Below are 22,126 nucleotides of genomic sequence, written 5' to 3' on the forward strand. Positions count from 1 at the left end.
GCTCAGATTCTTTGTTAAAAGCAATTACACTAATTATTCAGGAAAAAGTCTAAATTGCCTTATTGAGGTAGGACTACTTTTTTTTAGGTAGATTACCCTCTGGTTACCAGTTTGCACCATGAAAAAGTACATTTCTGGAGTTTTGCATGCATCTTTTTGCATTTGCATCTGGCAGACACTTTTATAATTAACTAACACTAAAACTAAAACCTTTGAAAAGTGTGCTATTTGAAATAATTATATATAAACTACATTATATATATATATATATATATATATATAAACTTTTATTACAGGTAGTTGCCAACATTTTTCATTTTAAATAGAAAAAATTGCATAAATTGCATTTTCTTGAATATTGGTAGGCAAGATGGTTTTGTACCCTTCCAAATTCATTCTGCTACTGTCATCATACATTAAGTCATCAGTAAAGTTGAGAGGGCCTGTTCCAGAGACAGCCATGCATGCCCATGCCATGACACCACCTCCACCATGCTTTACAGATGAGGGTGTATGCTTGGGATCATTGCAGTTCCCTTTTTTTTGCTTTCCCATCACTTAGATAAAGGTTCATCTTTGTCTCATCGGTCCATAAACACAGTTCCAAAACTCTTCTGACTCAGCTTTGTGCTTTTTTTGCAAATTGTAATCTTGTCTTTCTATTTTTGGTGCTGGTCAGAGGTTTGCATCTTGCTGTGTAGCATCTGTAATTCTGTGTCAAAGTCTCCTGAGGACAGTAGATTGTCAGAGCATCACCCCAGCTTTCAGGAAGCTGTTGGTGATTTTACAGACACGTCTTTTAGGATTCATTTTCACAGCTTTTATGATTTGTCTGTCATCAACTACTGTTGTTTTTTCAGCCGATCAGGTCGTTGTTGGTTGCTGGTGGTTTCCATACTCTTGATTTCTCCATGCCCTTTGTTTTTGCTAGAGCTTTAATTGACTTCCTCTTTTCTTTTAGCCTCCAAATTGCTTGCTTTTCTCTCAAAGTCAGCTCCCTCATCTTCATCCTGGTTTGTGTGTCATCATCGAATGCAGGATTCAGAATGCAGAAGTAATGGATATAACTGATGCAACACATTTCCTGCTTTTAATATCTGAAGAATTAATGCAACAGGACACAGCTGATCACTTAGAAAGACCTGTGAGGCAACTGCTCCAATACTTATGCTCACATCAGATAGAGGGATGAACTCTAAAAGTGCTGAACTTCTTAGCTGGTAAAACATCTGTCAATCACCCAATAATAAAATATGACATTCTGTAGTTTTGTCTCATATTCATCTTTTAATCATATTTGTAAATGTCCTGACTCCACAGCCAACAGAGTGATTTTGTCTTTACTGTTCCAATACTTATGGAGGGCACTGAACATATATATACATATATATGTATTATATGTCTTAAGACAGTAAGTATTGTAATTATTTTATGGTCTGATGCTGTTGACGTTCATTTTAAGTGTTTTAAGGATGAGTCAAAATTATTTTCTGAATTAAATGCTGTGAAAACTCAAAAAACGTATTAAATTGATTTTGTTATTTATAGAGCTTATAATGTTAACCACACCAGCCTTACTGATCATTCTTTAAAAGGCCCTTCTTGTGCTTCTGTACTTCAGGAGTGGTGTGGAGTGGGGTGGCTCCGTTCCTCTGTGTGTGTGTGTGTGTGTGTGTGTGTGTGTTTGTGCAGATACTTGTTGATATGATCACATCAAATGAAGCTGCAGAGAAAACAGACACGAGAAGATCCGGGCAAACCCACCAGCCCTGGAGAACCCTTACGGTCGGTGCGGAGAGAGCGAATCCTCAACGCGTCTGCGCAGTTCAAGCCTCCTTCAAGAGCTGCAATCAGACGGCTGGATGAAAAGGCTGATTTTCTGCGAATTAGCATGATAAGCGGGAACACAAAATCAATCCCCGTCCTTGTGAGGCCGCGGCTGATTGCTTTGAACTGTCAAAAAATGGCAGAATCAAATGGAAAGTGCTGGAGGTTACAGGACTGATTTGCTGAAGAGGAGATGGCTAGAGCTATTGACACAGCTCTTGAGACAATAATTGGGTTATCAGAGAGGAACAGTTCAAGGACCACAGGGGCCAGGCATTATTTGCATTAGATTTCCACCCAGCCTGGCTCTCGCGTGTTTAAAACGCCACATTTCATAGAGCGCAGGATTAACAGCGTCATTATCTTTGCAGAGTTTGACGCCACGCCGCAGCGTTTGATTTCAGCTGCAAAACTTTCACCTTAGTACCTCGTTTATTTATTTATTTGTTTGTTTGCTCTCTAATATATTCACTGGTTTGTTTTTCTGCTTAACATGTTTATTCATGCACTTTCACAATTAAAAAAAGCCGGACTTTCTAATGAATGCAGATGAATGTGTGCGCAAAACCTCTCAGAAAAATGCAAATCTCAGCAGTTTTTGAGTCCCTTTTTTACCTTTTAAGGTAGATCTGGAAAAAAGTACCATGTTTTCTGAAATATCTATATCTATAAAATGTAATTTGCAGTGAGATTTGCAATCATGCAAAACAATGATGTCAGTCGTGGGATGAAGTGTCCAAAGGGGCCATTTTTAATTGAAGCGTAATTGATATTTGAAAGCTTTGATTATTTGTGAATAATGCTGTTCCTTACACAAAGTGCTATGCTAATATATGGCATATGGACTACTCTACTTTTATTAAACTTTCTGAACACTTTTGGATCGTGGCAGTATAATTAACTTTTTATTGTACTGTAAGAAAAGGAGCAGTATGAACCAGGGTAATTTATCTAAAATAAAAAACAAAATTTAAACCATAAAAAGTGCTATTTGAAATTAAATAAAGAAAATGTATTTATTTATTTTTCATTTTTCATTTATTTTAACTGAATGTGCTAAAGTGACAAACTAAAATGGTAATAAATTAATAAAGCTATAATCAAAAAATGACTAAAAATAGCAAAATAATAAACAATACTAAAAAAAATGACAACAAAATTACATTAACCAAGATGAACGTAAAAACAGAAAATTCTAAATATGAATACAAATGTATAATATTATCTCAGTGATACTAAAATGACACTGATCCAAAGCGATTTACATTGCATTCAATAGTATACATTTTATTGCTTCATGCATTCTCTGAGAATTTAAACCATGACCTTGGTGTTGCGAGCACCATTACTGTTCAAGCTATATACAATAAAAAATATATAATAGTAAAATAGAATATAACATAATAATGTAATAACTATATTAGTATCTGAAAGATATAAAATAGCATCTCTTTTTGAGTTGCACAGAAGAATGAAACTCTGGATCTGGAAGGATGTGAGGGTGAGTAAATGAGAGCAGAATTGTTGTTTTTGGGTGAACGATCTCTTTCATTTTGCTTGTTTTTTTCTTCTAGATTGATCACTACAGCAGTAACTGATCCAGAAGCAGTGGTTCTGGTCCGGATCACCTGTTAGACTGTATCCAGCTCACACAGAGCGAGCGTAAGCTCTGCACTTCATGTTGTTCTTTGTCTTTGCATGTTTTTGTCTTGTTTTTTCTTCACCTCTGTTGAGATATTAAGCAAGAGGCTCATCAGTCCAAATGTTCGTTCTCACACAAGAAACTTCACGCCAATTTACAGCAATACTCCTTCAGCCCAAACTCACAAGCACTGTACGAGCCCTTACTTCAGCACACAAAAGTGCTAACAATAGATGAATTAAAGGTTACCGACAGTATATGATGAATGTCACAGCAAAACAAATTAGAGGCGCAGGCGTTCTAATGAAGGCTTTTGCAGGCCGCGAGCGGACAGTCAATAATTAGTGGTGTTACTTGCACCGCTTTCTGCTTACCACTCACTTGGTCATTTTTCACTCTGTTAATTGCACAGGTTACGTTTGCTGTAATGATATGGCAGCTCTCGGGGTTTTTTTGTTTTTTCCGATTGACAGAAGGTGAATAATCTCAATCCCAACATTCGTTAGAGAGTCTGAAAGTTTTACGCTAATTAGACAAGGAGATCATCGGAGAGACGCACAACAGAGATGCTGTTTTAAGTTGACTTTGGAGTGCGACTCTCTCTTGGTTTATTCGTCTTTCTGTTACTTTTGTGTTTTATGTTTGCTTGAATTTATGCATGTGGGATTTTACTTTGATGCTTGAAAAAAAAAGAAACGCTCCCAACCGTGCGTGACGTGCTACCAGGACCTGACAGAAAGAGGAATATTCACACAAATAAGACATCAAAGATAGATGGAGAATTAAAATATGCGCTTCAAAATTATTCCGATTGCTCTGGGATAGAGGAGAGGAAAATATTCCCTAGAAGTGTCCAACTGGAAGACATCAAAAATCATCCCGGAGATTGCTACAAACAGACACGAGCTGGGATCGCTGCGAGAGAAGGGAAAGGTGTAGCTGTGCTCTATTCTGAGGGATTCCCTCACGTACGAACAGAAACATAATCACAAATCAGATGCTTTAATATCCTGATTGCTTCTCCATGATCTGCTGTCTGTCCTGAGGATCTCATGTGTGTCTAAGGGTGGAAAATACCTCCTCTATCACTGCCAATATTGCCACGGTATTCCCTTTAACACACTTCTGCTTCTGTTTTTGTGATCTCTGAAGATAAAAATGAGTAGTTACAGCCATTTAACATTGCATTTGAAAGCCATTATTATTAAGGCAGTATTATTATTATTATTATAAGCCAGTGTTTTTTTCATGCATTGGTCAATTTTGTTTCCATAACATGCCTTCATTCAGACTAGTGGAGAAGATAAAGGAAACATCCAAAATACACATTTAAGTGTTTATTTTATTGCACTTTATCTATTTGTATCTGTGGATTTCAATTCCAATTCACATCTTTAAAGTTTTTTTTTTCTTTTACACACACCAAACTTTACAGTTTTACTCCCATCTGTATTCTGAAGGCTTTTACTGAGGGTCTTGTTTGAATGAACAACAGATTTAGGCTTTTATTTTATCCCTAATATACATTTATTTCCCTGTCTAAAACAAACAAAATCCAATATCCTTCAGTAAAAACATATTATGTGAACAAAATCAAACAACAATCCTGAACCTGGCTTTACCCGGTGTTCACATTTCTATTCTGAAAATGTATGCAAATTAGTGCATATTTAATTATATAATGCCTCATTTGCATATTTAAACATACCATTTCAGAAAACCTGATACAAATCAGTTGTCATAATGTGCTGTGATTAATCAACTGGTGAAGTATGAGATCAATTAGCTGAAATATGTGCTCTCTTCACCTGTAGTGTCTTGGCTTAAAGTTTATTATACAAATAAATGTTCAGTACATATCTACATACATAATATAATTATGCTAATGTGTGTGTATGTGTGTGTTTATAATATTATATTATGTGAATATTATTCCGCACACAGAGAGCCTATTATATTCTATTTTATTTTATTTTATTCTATGATATATATTTATCTTACTATACAACAACTATTGACACATTTCTGTCTGTTTTCCTGGGAATTTGAGAAGAAACATCAGAGACAAAGGTGATACTTCAATGAAAAATATACTACAAAATATCCACATGATGCTCCAGATCTCAGGTGTGAATCTTCTCCTGGATGAACACACAAACCCATGAGATCGAGGAGAACTGAACGCAGCACAACCCGATGCAAAACAGGCACACGAGCGTCACACAAAGAGCGTTTGGAGGGGTTTTGTGGTCTTAAACTTATTAAAATAGGGTTTTAACTTTGTCAGAAAGCTGTGGGAATCACTGAAAAAAAAAAAAAACCCTGAAACTCTGTATAATGCTCTTGTTAAGTACCACAGAAAGGCAACACTGAAGCACGGCCCATCTCGGCTAATTAGCACTTTGAAAGATAAAAGCAGTTTATTAAATCAATCAGAATGCTGTCTGTTTGTGAGTCCCAGCAGATAAGGCAATTTGCATATTAACTTAGCGATGCTAACCTACATAGACCGGCCCACAGAAATCACGGCCAGCAGTGTAAATATTATTGAGACTACTGTACCACGCCTGAAACTTCCAGAGCCCGGACTCTCTGGTGGATTTGTAATTCATTAAATAATCAAAAGGTGAATAAATAAATAAACAGATAAATAGATAAACAAATGAATAAACAAATAGGATGAAGTTTTATAGAAACGTATCTGATGATTAGACATTCTCTCCACTAAATTAGATTAGATTAGATTAGATTCAACTTTATTGTCATTTATGCAGAGTACAAGTACAGAGCTAATGAAATGCAGTTAGCATCTAACCAGAAGTGCAAGAATATAGTGTTTTATATACATATAAGTGCAGAGTAAGTGAAGATATGATTTACAGAATATACAGTGGAATTGCTATATACAGTATTGAGCAGAGTATATACAGAATATAAAATAGGAGTGCAGTGTAGGGATTGTATGTACATTATGAACAGAGCAATGTAGATTATATAGATTACAGATTATGTATACACATTATGAACAGCAGAAACGTGAGAACAGTGGTAATAAATAAATACAGCTGGATGAGTGTGCAAAGTATTGATAGAACAATGTATTCTATGCAAAATAGCAGTAGTGCAATATTTTATAGAAATAGTTTACTGTGCTTGTACAGTAACAACTTTAAACAGTTTATAGTGTAATGACTTGAACGATGTGCAGTCTGTGCAAAATATGAGTAGTGCAAATGCATGTGTTTAAAGTACTGTGACCAGTGCAGTAATAAGCAGGTGCAGGTTAGATTGGTGGTGTGGCGTTCAGAAGTGTCACAGCTTCGGGGAAGAAGCTCTTCCTGAGCCTACTGGTGCGAGAGCGTAGGCACCTGTAACGCCTGCCGGATGGAAGGAGGGTGAAAAGTCCATGGTTAGGGTGAGAGGCATCCTTGATGATGTTTCTTGCCCTGCCCAGACAGCGCTTATAATAAATGTTCTCAATGGAAGTTAACTGGGTGCCGGTGATCCGTTGAGCAGTTTTCACCACCCGCTGGAGTGCTTTGCGGTCAGATGCGGAGCAATTGCTGTACCATACTGAGATGCAGTTCGTGAGTATGCTCTCAATGGTACAGCGGTAGAATTCCACAAGGATCCTGGGATTCAGGTGAACTTTCTTAAGGCTCCTTAAGAAGTAAAGGCGCTGCTGTGCCTTTTTGACCAGAGTAGAGGTGTTATGGGACCAGGTGAGGTCATCAGAGATGTGGATGCCAAGGAACTTGAAACTCGACACACGCTCCACTTCAGCTCCGTTGATGTAGATGGGTGTGTGTGCATGACTCCTAGTCCGCCTGAAGTCCACAATGATCTCCTTTGTCTTCTGGGTGTTTAGCTGTAGATTATTGGTGGCACACCATACAGCCAGGTGCTGCACCTCATCCCTGTAGGCTGATTCATCGTCATCCTTGATCAGACCTACCACCGTGGTGTCATCTGCAAATTTGATTATGGTGTTGGAGCCATAAACAGGAACACAGTCATGGGTGAAGAGGGAGTACAGGAGAGGGCTCAGTACGCAGCCCTGTGGCACGCCGGTGTTCAGGGTGATGATGGAGGAGGAGAGGTTATCTAACTTGACGGACTGAGGTCTGTTAGTCAGAAAATCTAGAATCCAATTACAGATGGGTGTGCTGATTCCAAGCTGGCTGAGCTTGGAGATCAGCTTGGAGGGGATTACTGTATTAAATGCAGAACTGAAGTCCATGAACAGCATTCTCACATGTGTGTTTTGACTGTCCAGGTGGGTGAGGGCAGAGTGAAGCGCTGTTGAGATGGCGTCCTCTGTTGACCTATTGTGGCGATAGGCAAATTGGAATGGGTCCAGTGTAGCAGGGAGACAGGATTTTAGGTGGGATGCAACCAGTTTCTCAAAACACTTGGCAATGATGGGGGTGAGTGCAACAGGACGGAAGTCGTTAGGGACCGAGGCAGTGGAATGTTTCGGTACTGGTACGATGGTGGAGGTTTTGAAGATAGTGGGGACAGTTGTTTGGGCCAGGGACAGATTGAAAATGTCCGTGAAGACCTCAGCTAGCTGCTCCGCACAGGCTTTAAGCACACGACCAGGTATTCCGTCAGGGCCAGCTGCCTTCCGTGCATTCACCTTACGCAAAGTGGAGTAAACGTCTGATGTGGAGAGAGTGAGAGGCAGTTCACTGGGTTGATGCTCAGCTTTGAGTGAGATCTCCTTATTATTTTGATCAAAACGAGCATAAAAGTGGTTGAGCTCGTTTGGGAGGGAGGCAGAGCTGGAGGGGGGCACAGAGTTAGGTGGTTTGTAATCCGTGATAGATTGTATGCCTTGCCACATACGCCGGGGGTCTGAAGAATTGAAGTGTTCTTCAATCTTCTGTTTGTGTGTGAGTTTGGCCTGGCAGATACCCTTCCTCAGGTTGGCTCTGGCTGAGCTGTAAGCCTCCTGGTCTCCAGACCTGAAGGCTGCATCTCTTGCTTTGAGCAGGAGGCGAACCTCTCTGTTCATCCAGGGCTTCTGATTGGGGAAGATTTTTATTTTTTTGTGTGTAGTCACTCTGCTCACACAGCTGTTGATGTGCTCCATGACAGAGTTGGTGTAAGTGTCAATGTTAATCTGAGAGTTTGTGGTGGCCTGGGCAGCAAACTCACTCCATTCTGTGAGCTGGAATTGATGTTGAAGAGTGGAGTCAGCACCTTCCAGCCAGATTTTAACAGTCCTTGTTGTAGGTTTCACACGTTTGATGACCGGGGTATACTTGGGGAGCAGGAACAAAGAGAGGTGATCAGACTGACCCAGGTGGGGGAGGGGTGTGACTTTGTAGGCATCACTCACATTAGTATAAACGTGGTCCAATGTTTTATGTCCTCTTGTAGTGCAGGAGACATTTTGATTAAATTTAGGGAGAACAGATCTAAGAGTGCAGTGATTGAAGTCCCCAGCAACAATAAAGGCTCCATCCGGGTGCAGGGTTTGTAGTTTGCTAATAGCAGCACAGAGTTCTTTCATAGCCACGTTAGCATTAGCGTCCGGAGGTACATAAACTGCAGCAGCAACAATGCAAGTAAACTCACGTGGTAGATAGAATGGCCTGCACTTGATAATCAGGAACTCCAGCTCAGCAGAGCAGTAGGTATCAACAATGACAGAGTCTTTGCACCATGATTTATTTACATAAATGCATACTCCACCACCCTTGTTTTTACCAGAGGTTGCTGCTACTCTGTCAGCCCTGAAGAGAGCACGTCCATCCATATGCACCACGCTGTTTGGGACATCGTTGCAGAGCCATGTTTCAGTGAAGAACATAACATTACAGTCCATAAGCCATTTCTGTGTGAGGGTCCAGATCTTTAGTTCGTCCATCTTGTTCATCAGAGACCGTACATTGGCAAGGAAGATGCTGGGCAGAGCTGGTCGATGTGGGTTTAGCCTTAGCTTAGCACGCAGCCCTCCACGCTTTCCCCGTCTTTGTTTACGGTCTCGACGCCGACGCCGAGCACTTCCGGTCGGTACGAGTGATCCGCTTGTCCGCGGTGATCTCAGTAGCTCCGGCGGGAGTTCGCTGAAGTCGAAAGGATGATCTAAAACTATGTTGGAACACTGTTTGTTGATGTCCAAAAGTGATTGTTTACTATAGCTGTAGTTCGCATAACTGGATCGCGCGAACACGAGTGAAATAACCAGGTAAATTAACACTATTTTCCAAAATCTGGTAAGACGCTGAGCCTCGCGATGTGTTCGCGCCGCCATCTTGTCATCTAATCGGGTTCTGAATGAAGATAATATGTGCAAATATGCTCTAAATAAAGCATATCTTGTCAAAATCGGGTTCTGAATGAAGATAATATGTGCAAATATGCTCTAAATAAACAAAACTAGTAATGGCTAATCATAAATCTCTCGGCCACCGCAATAAAACAGTGCTGCGTTTTCCTGCCAAAACCCATATATTAATGTTGCATTTGTCTTTATTTTGAGCTCATAATGTACATAAAGAGAGAAATAACAAACATCTCTTCATCAGAATTCACAATATCACCCAAAGGCACACGACTGTATGGAATAATGTGCCGTTTAGAAGGATTCTGGAATCTAAAACACAAACTGCTTTAATATTGATCAGGGTCATTTGTTAGTTTCAGTATAGTTTTTATTTCACAGATTTGTCTCCTGTGCCCTGAAGACATAAAATAGTGACGCGCTGGAAGTATAAAATCCGTGTTTTCATGATCGGACGCAAGCGGGCAGAGTTTATCTCTCTTTTTCCTTCATTTACTCTTGGAAGATACTCTCTTTTTCCTAATAAAATCAAAGTTGGCCTTCTGTATGATCTCCTAAGTGTCTGCGCTGTGAAGTTTTGATGTATGCATTTAAGAATAGATTGAATTACATGTTTCACTCGTATATAAGAAATCGCTGAAGGTGCTCAGAGAGTCATGAGCTGAATGTATATTCATTATTGTGTCTTATACATATTGAAGTCTGTTGACAACAGTTCGTCGTGAATTATGAACCTGCTGCTCCATTACTGTATTAGTCGCTCAGACAGATCACTATTAATAAAAGCACTGATGGTAAACATATGGATTCTTTATGTTAATGCACTCGCTGATGTTGAGATGCGTTGAATGGCAGTGAAATAATAATGTTGGCATTTTATAGGAATGATGAGACAGTGCTCAGATATGCTGATTTCTGCACATGCACAGTCAGCAGAGGCTAAAACTGAAATAGAATTAATAAAAATTATTTAAAAAATAAACAAATAAAAATGACTAAAAATGACAACACACACACACACACAGCAAAACTTATATATATTGCTTCCGCTAAGGCAGCATTTCTCATTTTCATTTAATTGAACTTGACATACTAACTAAAATGACAAAAACTATATCTGAAATAAAAATGAATTAAAAAAAAAGACAAAAGCACACAATCTATATAATATATATATAAATATATATATAAAAATAAATAAATATATAAATATATATATATATATATATATATATATATACACACACACACACACACACACACACATACAGTCATGGCCAAAAATATCGGCACCCTTGGTAAATATGATCAAAGAAGGCTGTGAAAATTAACCTGCATTGTTAATCCTTTTGATCTTTTATTTTTTTTAAATCACAAAAATATAACCTTTCATTGGAGAATAAGAATAAAATAAAAATAAAATGGGGGGAAATATCATTATGAAATAAATGTTTTTCTCTAATGCACATTGGCCACAATTAACCCTTTTATTCAATACTTTTTGAAACCTCCATTTGCCAGTTTAACAGTTTTAGATTTTCTCCTATAATGCCTGATTAGGTTAGAGAACACCTGACAAGAGATCAGAGACCATTCCTTCATCCAGAATCTCTCCAAATCCTTTAGATTCTCAGCTCCATGTTGGTGCTTCTTCTCTTCAGTTCACCTCACTCATTTTCTACAGGGTTCAGGTCAGAGGACTGGAATGGCCAGCAGAAGCTTGGTTTTGTGCTCAGTGACCCATTTTTGTGTTGTTTTTGAGGTTTGTGTTTGAATTATTGTACGGTTGGAAGATCCAAACATGGCCCATTACAAGATTTCTAATAGAATTAGTCACTTATTGATTTTTTATCTGTTGGTATTTGATAGAATCCATGATGCCATGCGTCTAAACAAGATGTCCAGGACCTCCAGCAGAAATATAGGCCCACAACATCAAAAATACAGCAGTATATTTCATTGAACACATGGGGTACATTTTATCCCTGTGTTCACCAAACCCATCTTGAGTGTTTGCTGCTAAAAAGCTTTTTTTTTTTTTTTTTTTTTTTTCATCTGACCATAGAAGCCAGTCCCATTTGAAGTTCCAGTCGTGTCTGATAACTGAATATGCTGTAGTTTGTTTTTGGATGAGCTAGGAGAATTTTTCTTGAAACCCTCCCAAACAACATGTGGTGATGTAGGGGCTGTTTGACAATTTTTTTAAAGGTTTTCTGACCCCGAGACTCAACTATTTTCTGCAATTCTCCAGCTGTGGTCCTTGGAGAGTCTTTAGCCACTCAAACTCTCCTCCTCACCGTGCATTAGGACGATATAGACACACTTCCTCTTCCAGGCAGTTTTGTAACATTTTATGTTCATTGGAAATTCTTAATTATTGCCCTGATGGAGGAAATGGGAATTATCACTGCTCTAGCTCTTTTCTTAAAGCCACTTCACTAATTTGTGAAGCTCAATTATCTTTTGCTGCACATCAGAAATATATTCTTTGGTTTTTCTCATTGTGATGGATGATTAAGGGAATGTGGGCTTTGTTTTCCCTCCTATTTATATTTCTGTGAAACAGGAAGCCATGGCTGAAATCTTCATCTTAATCTTCATCTTCATGGGTCCTCTGATGACTGATCAGATGTTTGTGCTTTGTGAAGGAACCAGCACAGATGATCGATTTGACTTTCTCAGTTTTAAGTTTTGACAAAGCTTTTGAGAACAACATTTTTACAGCAAATTTGTGAATTAAATCCGGTTGTGGACTAACAGATATAAAGTCACTTACAGTCTTCTTGTGAATTATTCCATGTCTTTTGAAGTCATATGACAGCTTTGTTTGCAGAAAATAACCAAATGTAAGTCACAAGTCTGTTATATGTTTCAAATCTCATTTGTGTTTTCATATATTCAAATATGGTGTCAAACATTTAGTTCAACGATTGTAAAGTTGAAATCAGAGCTAGAAATAATTTTAGCGACTTATTATGCTAACTTAGACTTCACTCAAAACTGTTTTGACTTGAGAAGACTTAGAATACAGCACATTATTGATATGAACTTGTGTTATTGTGCTGTTTTTGTCTGTGTCTTCATTCACTTCCATTGTATGGAATAGAGCTGCATGTTCCGTAAATATCACAGAAGAACGTCATAGTGATTTGGAATAACATGAGGGTGAATAAATGATAACCTTTGATTGTTGGGTGAACCATACCTTTAAAGTCTAACACTATCAGTAAAGTTTAATGATGATGCTTTTGAATGATGGGCCTGCTCAGATTCTTTCCACGAGCCTGAAGCAATAGACGCAATAATTTTCATACACTATCCTAAACATTTACATTCACTAAAGCTCTTACAACTCAACAGCGACCTTTCTGACACCATTATACATGATTCCTGAGAAAATCTGCTCATATTTACCGTGACAGAGTTAAAACTTCCTTTCACCGATAAACCTGAGGTCTGATGAACCTCTGATAGATGGCGGTGTGTTTCTGTGGGCCGTCCTGAGGCTGAATAGCGTTTAACTGGCTCCGTTACAAGTGAACTCTGAGACTTTTGCTCTGTTTCACGAGCGAAGCTTGAAGACGTTTCTAATTATCCCATAAAATTACCGTGAAGCATTGATCTTTATTGTGCTGTGAGGAGATCTGTGTCCTCATGGAGAAAGTTCATGGAAAAGCTCTATTTCGCTTCAATAAAATTATGCTGCAGAAATCATCACAGGGGTCTTATAAGAAAAACCCTTGAGGGGCTCGTTTGAGAACATCTGACAGTCACCAAATCAAAGAGCCACACACACCACACTCACTGTCAGGAGACGCAAGAGCCCTTCTAAAAAAGCATACACCTTACAGAAGACTGATATGAGACGCTCTACATGCACACAGGATATTGATTCATGCATTTGATTACAGTTTGACATGAGCATGCCACCCAGCTAAAGATGTATATCTATCTATTATAATCATAAAAATATACAGCACACACCCACACAGATATTTTGTAAAATAATAAGTTTTTAATCTACTGTCCATTGAATGTACTTTTCAATATTGAATGAAATCAGTATTGAATAAAAAAAATTAGGGATGCACGATATGAAAAATTTTAACCGATACCGATAACCGATAATTAGGTCCTTCTCATGGCCGATGCCGATACCGATAAATTCATATTTTTATAATAGATTTTGTTTTCTCCTGGGTGCACACATTTCAGATTATATGAAAATTATAAGATTCACTGATTAAACTGATATTTTAATAGCTCTGGCCTAACTATAGCAAACATCAGTCCTGACTCTTCAAATGTTTTTTTGTTTTTTGTGTAAGGCACCACCATACTTTGTAACAGAAATGGTTTAACATAATTATGGCTGAACTATGGTTTATCTGCAATTAACAACTCATTAACAACAAATTTATATTGAAATATTTCATGCATAAAGAAATGCATCTATTCAACGTTTTTAGTGCACGAGGATGAGAAAGTTATATAGTCTTTAAGTCACGTGTTTTCAAATACATTATAAAAAAAATGCATTGACATTTGTCAGCCTCGAAAAAAATGAAAAACAAAAGTGCATGCTCAACAAAAATAAAGTGCAACCTCATACCAAGGTTGTTAAGTCGCAACACTGGTTACGTCACTTGCCCACCGCAGCACCGTCCCTCACTGTCATTTAGATTTTTTTAATAGTAATAAAAATAATTTAGTTCAGTTATAGAACAGACACTACATTTAAAAATGAACGCGGCTGCTCAATGTAGCACACCAAACGAACAACAGTCGCGCATCACAGATCAGATTTCATTTATCACCTGAGGAGAGTGAGTTGAGGTGAAAAAGACAAGACGATGGCAGAAGAGTTTCAAAACGAAATGTAAAAGCGCCTGTTTTAAAAATATTTTTGGATTTTGAAAAGCCTGTTGACCTGCCATTTATCTAAGGTGATATTGGAAGGTCGATTTATTTATTTATTTTTTAAACATTGGTTTCTCATTTAGCCTATTTGGTTCCACAGTATTTGCTGATTTTTATTTGATTTAAACTGTGATATTTTTCCCATTATTTTACATCAAGGTGTATGCAGTCCGTGCCTCAAAATTTTGCATCTCACTAATAAACTTTCTACGTTTTATAATTATTTGTTCCTTAGTCTTTAGGCCTACCATGCATATTTAAAATTTGTAAGTTATCTGTTATTTTATATTAGGCATATAGCATGGTGCATTTTTATTCGTTTTGTTAATAAAAGTTAGCTATATGTTCTATGTTGTATGTTGTAATTGATGCCGAATTGCCGTTCATTTAAAAATGAAAATAAAATACGCATGGTGCTTTTACAAGCTATTTAAGCAAAGGAAAGTGAGAAAACTCAAGCGAACTAAAAACAAACAACTGCTTGATGCCGAATTGCCACTAATTTAAAAGTGAAACTAAAACGCACACAGAGCTTACAAGCTATTTAAAACCGAAGGAAAGTGAGGAAAAGAGAGAAGACTCAAACGACGTCCACCCCCCATCCACCGAGGTGATACCGGTAAGGTGTTGACACACGTCGATTAACCAGTGGGAAAATTTCCTCACTGTCACAACCCTACTTGATGCCTTTTTTCCTCCTTTCGGAATCCTTGCTGAACACGCGTTGGAAATAGCAATGGCATTGTCCTCCTCTGCCACCGAGAAAAACTTCCAGACCGGCAAAGACACGTTAGCAAATGATGACGTAATGAGCACAACACATGCTGAGAGTCAGTGCAGTTTGAGGGCCCGTTCACATATCATGTCTTTTGCGCGCTCAAGTTCATTTATTCAAATGTAGACGCGCAAATGAGATGTGCGCTCATAATGGAAGCGATGCGGTCGCGGTGCGACGTGCTCGTTTTTCCAGGCACGTCCGCGCCGCATCGAGATAAAAACATCTCAACTTTTCAGAATGTCGCAAGCGCAACGCAGGTCATGTGACAAGAACCAACCAATCATCTTCCTCTCCTTTTCCGTTACTTTGAAACCTCAGCAGCTTTTTTGAAGTATGGGGTGCACCCAAACACTGCGGCATTTTTTACTTTTGTTAGTAAATAAACCTTGTAACAGAGTTACAGCAAGGGTTTTTCGGTGGTGGAAATCCATTGCTGAAATTTCATAGTTGTAACGGAGAGCGCAGCTGATGGTTGCTTAGCAACGACAGACGCCTCCGGAGCGCAACCGCCCGAGCGCTTTGAAAAAAAGGAGAAAGCAGCGCGCCTAGCATTTTCCACGCGTTTTTAGGCGGCCCCTGAAGCTGCAATCACTTGCACTCGGAAAGAAGATGAATCTCAGATAAATCAGACTGATTGATTGATTTACCAGCAAGCATACTTTATCTGATCTAGTTATCGGATTTAATTTATTTATCGGAGCAATAAAAATGACGTCATTTTCTCTCATATCGGTCGATAATTTATCTGTCCGATAAATATCATGCGTCCCTACAAAGAATATGACTTAAAATATACCTGATGCATTACGGAATGCATCAGGACAAGTTTCACATACTGGCTTTCATTCAGGGTGCTGGGATTGTCTGGTCTGTTACCAGTACACTCATTTACATGTTATCCAATGTGACTTACACATGTATGTGTGATTTTGCAATGCATCTTAAAACAGTTTTTATTTTTATTTATAATAAATTATATATTATATACCACATACCCCCAAATATGATAATTTTCATGCATATCCCAAGTGTTTCTTGCAGGAAAAAAGAAAAAAAAAAGAAAAGTGCAAACAAGATTGGCAAATCAACAATGACACAACTTATTCAGGTAAATACAATTATTTTTAAAGTTACTTTGAACATAGTTGAACAAATATTGAATAATTTACATTTAAGACCAAATTTAACAAGTTATCTTGCATCTGAATTCTCAAGCTAGCACTGTTGGGTTACTGATTATGAATGATTATCAAGTCAAATTAACCTGGCTTCTTTACAGTCAACTCAGTGTTTAGGATGAACAAAAAATAATCCAGTCTTTTTGAGAGTGTACATATTTATTTCAATCTTATTTTATATCTTATATTTATATTTCTTTTATTTTTTTATTCTTATTAATAATAAATGTGTTGTTCTAATTTTATGTATGTATTGTAGTCTTCTTATTTATTTTTCATTTTCCTATTTGATTTATTTTTGACCCTGGAGCACAAAACCAGTCAAAGGTATATTTTGTAGCAAGAGACAAAAATACATTGTATGGGTCAAAATGATTGATTTTTCTTTTATACCAAAAATCATTAGGATATTAAGTAAAGATCATGTTCCATGAAGATATTTTGTAAATTCCCTACCGTAAGTATATCAAAACTTAATTTTTTTATCAGTAATATTTATTGCTAAGAACTTCATTTGAACAACTTTAAAGGAGATTTTCTCAATATTTAGATTTTTTTGCTCCCTCAGATTCCAGATTTTCAAATAGTTGTATCTCAGACAAATATTGTCCTATCCTAACAAACCATACATCAATGGAAATATTATTTATTCGGCTTTTAGATGATGTATAAATCTAAATTTTGGAAAATTGCCTCTTATGACTGGTTTTGTGGTCACATTTATATATTTATTTATTTACTGTTTTTTCTCTAAACTTTTCCACCGACTCTCCAGTCTGAAAACCTATGTCTTAAAACCCAGAAGAGCGCTGTTGTCTATACCTTTCAGAGCGGTCAGCGTCAGAAGTGGCCTGTGATGTCTGAACCTGCCGTCCCGTTCGGTTTTGGAGCAGAACTGCTGATTGCTCTCCATATGGCAGGAGTTAAAGCAGAAAGATCTGGAGTAAATAATGATGGTCGCGCTGCTCCTTAACCCATCTGAAACACAGAGCGCATGGCAGACTGCCACAAAACCAGCATCTCATGTCCATCACGACCCAGCGCTCGTCCCCCTCTCAAAGAGCTTTCTTTATTAGAGGAAACTCTGCCTGTTTCATCATATCCACACCAAATTGGTGCTCATTAAACACTGTGCCTGAGATGTGCTCTTAACTAATACCTCCAGAACGGCCAATCAAACGCTTAATAGGTTGGTGACATCACCTCTCGAGCGCCACACATGGTGTTGGACAGGCCCACTCACGCCGTGATGACCCCGGTTTTCCTGAGCTTTAATTGCTAATAGGCCGACCTTAAATATCAGCTCAACTTTTCACGCTTGGAATCACCCCGTGTGTCTTTCTCTCTCAAACACACTCTATCCGGATTCATGTGTGTGTTTTCCTGAACTCACGACACACAGACGAGAGGCTAATTAAAGCCCAGAGATTACATACACACTCACAAAAAGCTAACGGGCTGTTCCGTTCCTCTGTGCAAATAAAAATCAACCCAAGAAACTTGGCACCATTGCATCAGAAAAATACAAACTTATATTAAAAGAAGCTGTCCAGCCTGTTGCCTGGGGTTTCACACACACATCCAAGCACATCTTGCGAAAAAGACCTTATTCCAGAATATGCTCCAGAAAGACTTAATTTTCTTATTCCGCTTTACACACGAAGGATTAGGCTGTCAAAGCCAGATATCAGTTTTTGGTTCAGAAAATGTTCTAAGAACTTTGATTTTTGATTCCCAGAACTTTTCCAGAATCAGGATTGTTATTGTTACCTAAAACTAAATCTGTAAAAAATGTCATTACTTGAAATAAAACTATCTAATTCTAATTCAAAATATTAACAAAATCTCTATCAGTACATCAATTATACAAAATTACAAATCTTAAAAAGGCTTTAAAAAATTGGGTTACACTTTATTTTAAGGTGTCCTTGTTACAGTGTAACTACGTATACATTTAAGTACTGAGTAATATTAATTAGCTACATGTACTTACTATATGCTTAGGGTTAGGATTAGGGTTTGGTTTAGCGTTACTTGCATGCAATTACACATTTAATTAATTTATTGTTATTATAATAGTAAGCACATGTAATATGTGTAACGAAACCTTAACCTGACACCCTAAAAGTGTTACCAAAAATTGCACCAATGAATAACTCACAGTCAGTCAATTTTGAGTTAATGTTGACTTTATATGTGTAGACTATAAAGCGACCTTTGAACCTGAAGGGTAGATATTGGTACCTTAAAGGTATATTAATAACTAAAAGCTATAAAGGTGTACCTTTTGACAAGGTGAGTGCTCTTGTACCTTTATTTCTGAGAGTGTAAATTGTCAATTTTTTAATGTAATGATGTGTAAAAACACTTTTGACTTTAGCTGGTGTCACAGGTGTGCTGGTCTCCAGAAACAGCAGCTGATGTGTCAGAGCTCAGGTTTTTAACAGAGCCGTGATAAAGGGCTCAAACTATCCATCCACTTCAGAATTCCCTGAATGAACTCTCATGAGACACAAAATCAATCCACAGTGAGTTTCTGCACTCGCTGCTGCTGCGTGACGTCATATCTGACTCTGATGACTGGAAATCATATAAAAGAGTCTGTTTTGCTATTTATTTCTGACTGCCCAGATAACACAAATATGTTTCTGGAAAGTTCTGCTAATGTTCCCGTTAAGTTATGAAAACATTATTTTTGAATGTCCTGACATCATTTTGTAAAAATGTTTTGATTTGTTTGTTATGTGAATGTAAACTTTCCATTTGATCATTTTTGCAACATTATGAGAATGTTACTTTTGAATGTTCTCTCAACATTTTGAAACAAGTAGCAACATTTAAAAAAAAATGTTTGATGTCCAACCTTAAAAGAAAGTTCCATGAATGAAGTACAAACTTGTTATTATTATTATTATTATTATTAAATGACAGTAGTCATTTCCAACATATAATACAGAAAACAAATATTGAATAGAAAATGAGAATATAGAAGTACAAAGATTTTGAGAACAATATTAAAGTCTAGATAACATTGAATGAATGTTAATGTTATTGGACAAACGTTTGTGTATAGCTTTGGGAGAACCTTACTAGAACAGAATAGTCTTTACAAAGGAGTGAGTCCATATACAGTATATGTGATCATTTCACAATTTAACGAAAATGAATACAAGATAATATGCAACTAGGCCTCAACCTGTCCATCTAAAATCTGTCATTTTTATTAGCTCAATCAGACCAAGGTCATGGGTTTGATTCCCTGGAAATTATTTTGTTATTTGTGAAAAAAAAAACACAGTGAAAACAGTAATATTGTGAAATATAAAAATTTAACAGCTGTCTTGCATTCTAATATATTTGTGAATATTAGCATAATATGTGTGTTAACTCACTACTTTTCTTTTGCTGTGCTGAACAGAACATAATTAAAAATGTAACTGTAATCTACTGCTCAGATCACGTTTCATCTCATAGATTACTGCAGCATTTTAGTGCATCAGCAAAGGAGGAAGTCTGACCTGCTGACCTTTGACCTCTGACCCTCTGAGCAGAGAAGAGGTCAGAGTAAAGCTGATTCCCTGTCACGAACAATCCGACTCTCTGAAATGCAAATACAACCCATTTAAATGTAATTTTACTTGTAACTGAAAGTAAAAAAATTAACATTAATTCAGATGTATATTTTTACTCCATCTAATGATGACGGCGTCCAGAGCGTGCGTCCCTGCGGTGGGCCACACTTTGTTCTTTTATTAATGATGTGTGCCGTTCACCGCTCTCAAACTGCCTTCCTCAAAAAATGATGACGACTGATCAAATTAGCCAAGAAAACACACGCCTTTACAGACTTCTCCATTGTGAATCATCATTAGCACTGAATATGCAAATATCATTAGCATGCATGTTAATAAATAAGTGTGTTTGTGCAGCATGGATCTGAGTCTCAGTCAGACGGAGTCCTGCAGTGAAACTGAGCTGAAGTGTGCAGGGGTCACCGGCCATTAGCCAGAGAATCGATTCAGAGCAGAAACTGACATGAATGATGGCGTTTAAAGGATTCACGGCTGACTGATATTAATGGTGAAGGATGAATTTATGAGCATTTGAACAGAGACGTTCAGAGACAGTAAAACACTGCAGGAAACCCAAATAACAAATGTGAGCGAAAAGAGTATTTACAACGGACTGAGTCCATCTATCTGTGATCATAACTCACAAATTAATGAAAATGAAAGGAAGATAATAGGCAAAGAGGTCTCCATCTGTCCATATAAAATCTTAAATTTTTACTAGCTCAATCTAAAAAATACAGTAAAATTTCCAGCATCATTACTCCAGCCTTCAGTGTTACATGATCTTGCAGAAATTATTATAATATGCAGATTTGAAAGATTTGATTTCTCGTTTGGCTCTGTTCGAAGGCGGTCGCATTTTTCTTCCCTCCCTCCCTCCTGAACTTCCCTGCTTGCTCTCTTGTATTGTCCTGTCCTCTTAAGAGACTCTCGCTGCACTATTTGCAAAACCGAAATTATGGATCTGATCAACTGGTCTCTAAATGCAATTGACACCATCTTCTCGACTAGGAAAGCGGGATCTGGAGAACCGGAATGTCCTGCTGGGACGTTTGCTGCTGGCTACACGATGGACGCATGGGAGAGATGGCGGATCGTGTGTCTGGCGGCTCTCTCCGTGGAGGACATTGAAGACATCTTCTTATTCGGAACAATGATAACTGGGTTTCTGCTATTTGGATTAGGCGTTGCCCTAAATTATCAGAAAATTAAGGAGACGGGACTGGCTGTCCAAAACCTCTCACGGCTGCCCATCATGATTGAGGCTGTAGGCAGAGCGGTCGCCTCGGAGACTGAGGCGATTAACCGCAATATGGATTCAATCACGGCTAAGCTCTCGGCTTTGGATAGAAAAATCGACGGACATGGAGATCAGAATGGACAATGAGAATTAGCTGTGAAACTGGAAGACAGCTGTTCGCACTAAGACAAAACAATCTTATCTCTTTCCGGCTTCCCACAACAGAACGGCTTGGCAAGGCCGCTCTGGTATCAACTCTCCGGTGAATACTGCAGGGAGACGCTCTTTCTTCCATTCCCTCCTCCCAAAAACACCTTGTTATTGTCGGGCGCTTGTGCTCTGTCCAAGGACGTTTCCATGGCAATTGCTATGTCGCATCACAACCTGCGAACTGAGTCGACTGGTTTGGAGTGCTGGCGAAACGGATTTCAAGGCATACGAACTCACACGAACTTACACATACACACACTCATACACCTCCCTAACCCCATCCCACGCCTTCGTCGCTTCATCCTGTCAGGCGTTAACGGGTCCGTGGGTTTGCGCTGAATGGCGGCTGGCCGGATGGCTGCTTCGTCTGAACTAGGATTACTATGCAAGTTATGTTCCTGTGTTGACTGTGCTTTATGCTGAGGTTTTTTGTCTGTTCTCGCGCTGCGTTCTCTTCCAAGAACGCA

Source organism: Barbus barbus (assembly GCF_936440315.1).
Source record: "Barbus barbus genome assembly, chromosome: 13".
Classification (NCBI taxonomy): domain Eukaryota; kingdom Metazoa; phylum Chordata; class Actinopteri; order Cypriniformes; family Cyprinidae; genus Barbus; species Barbus barbus.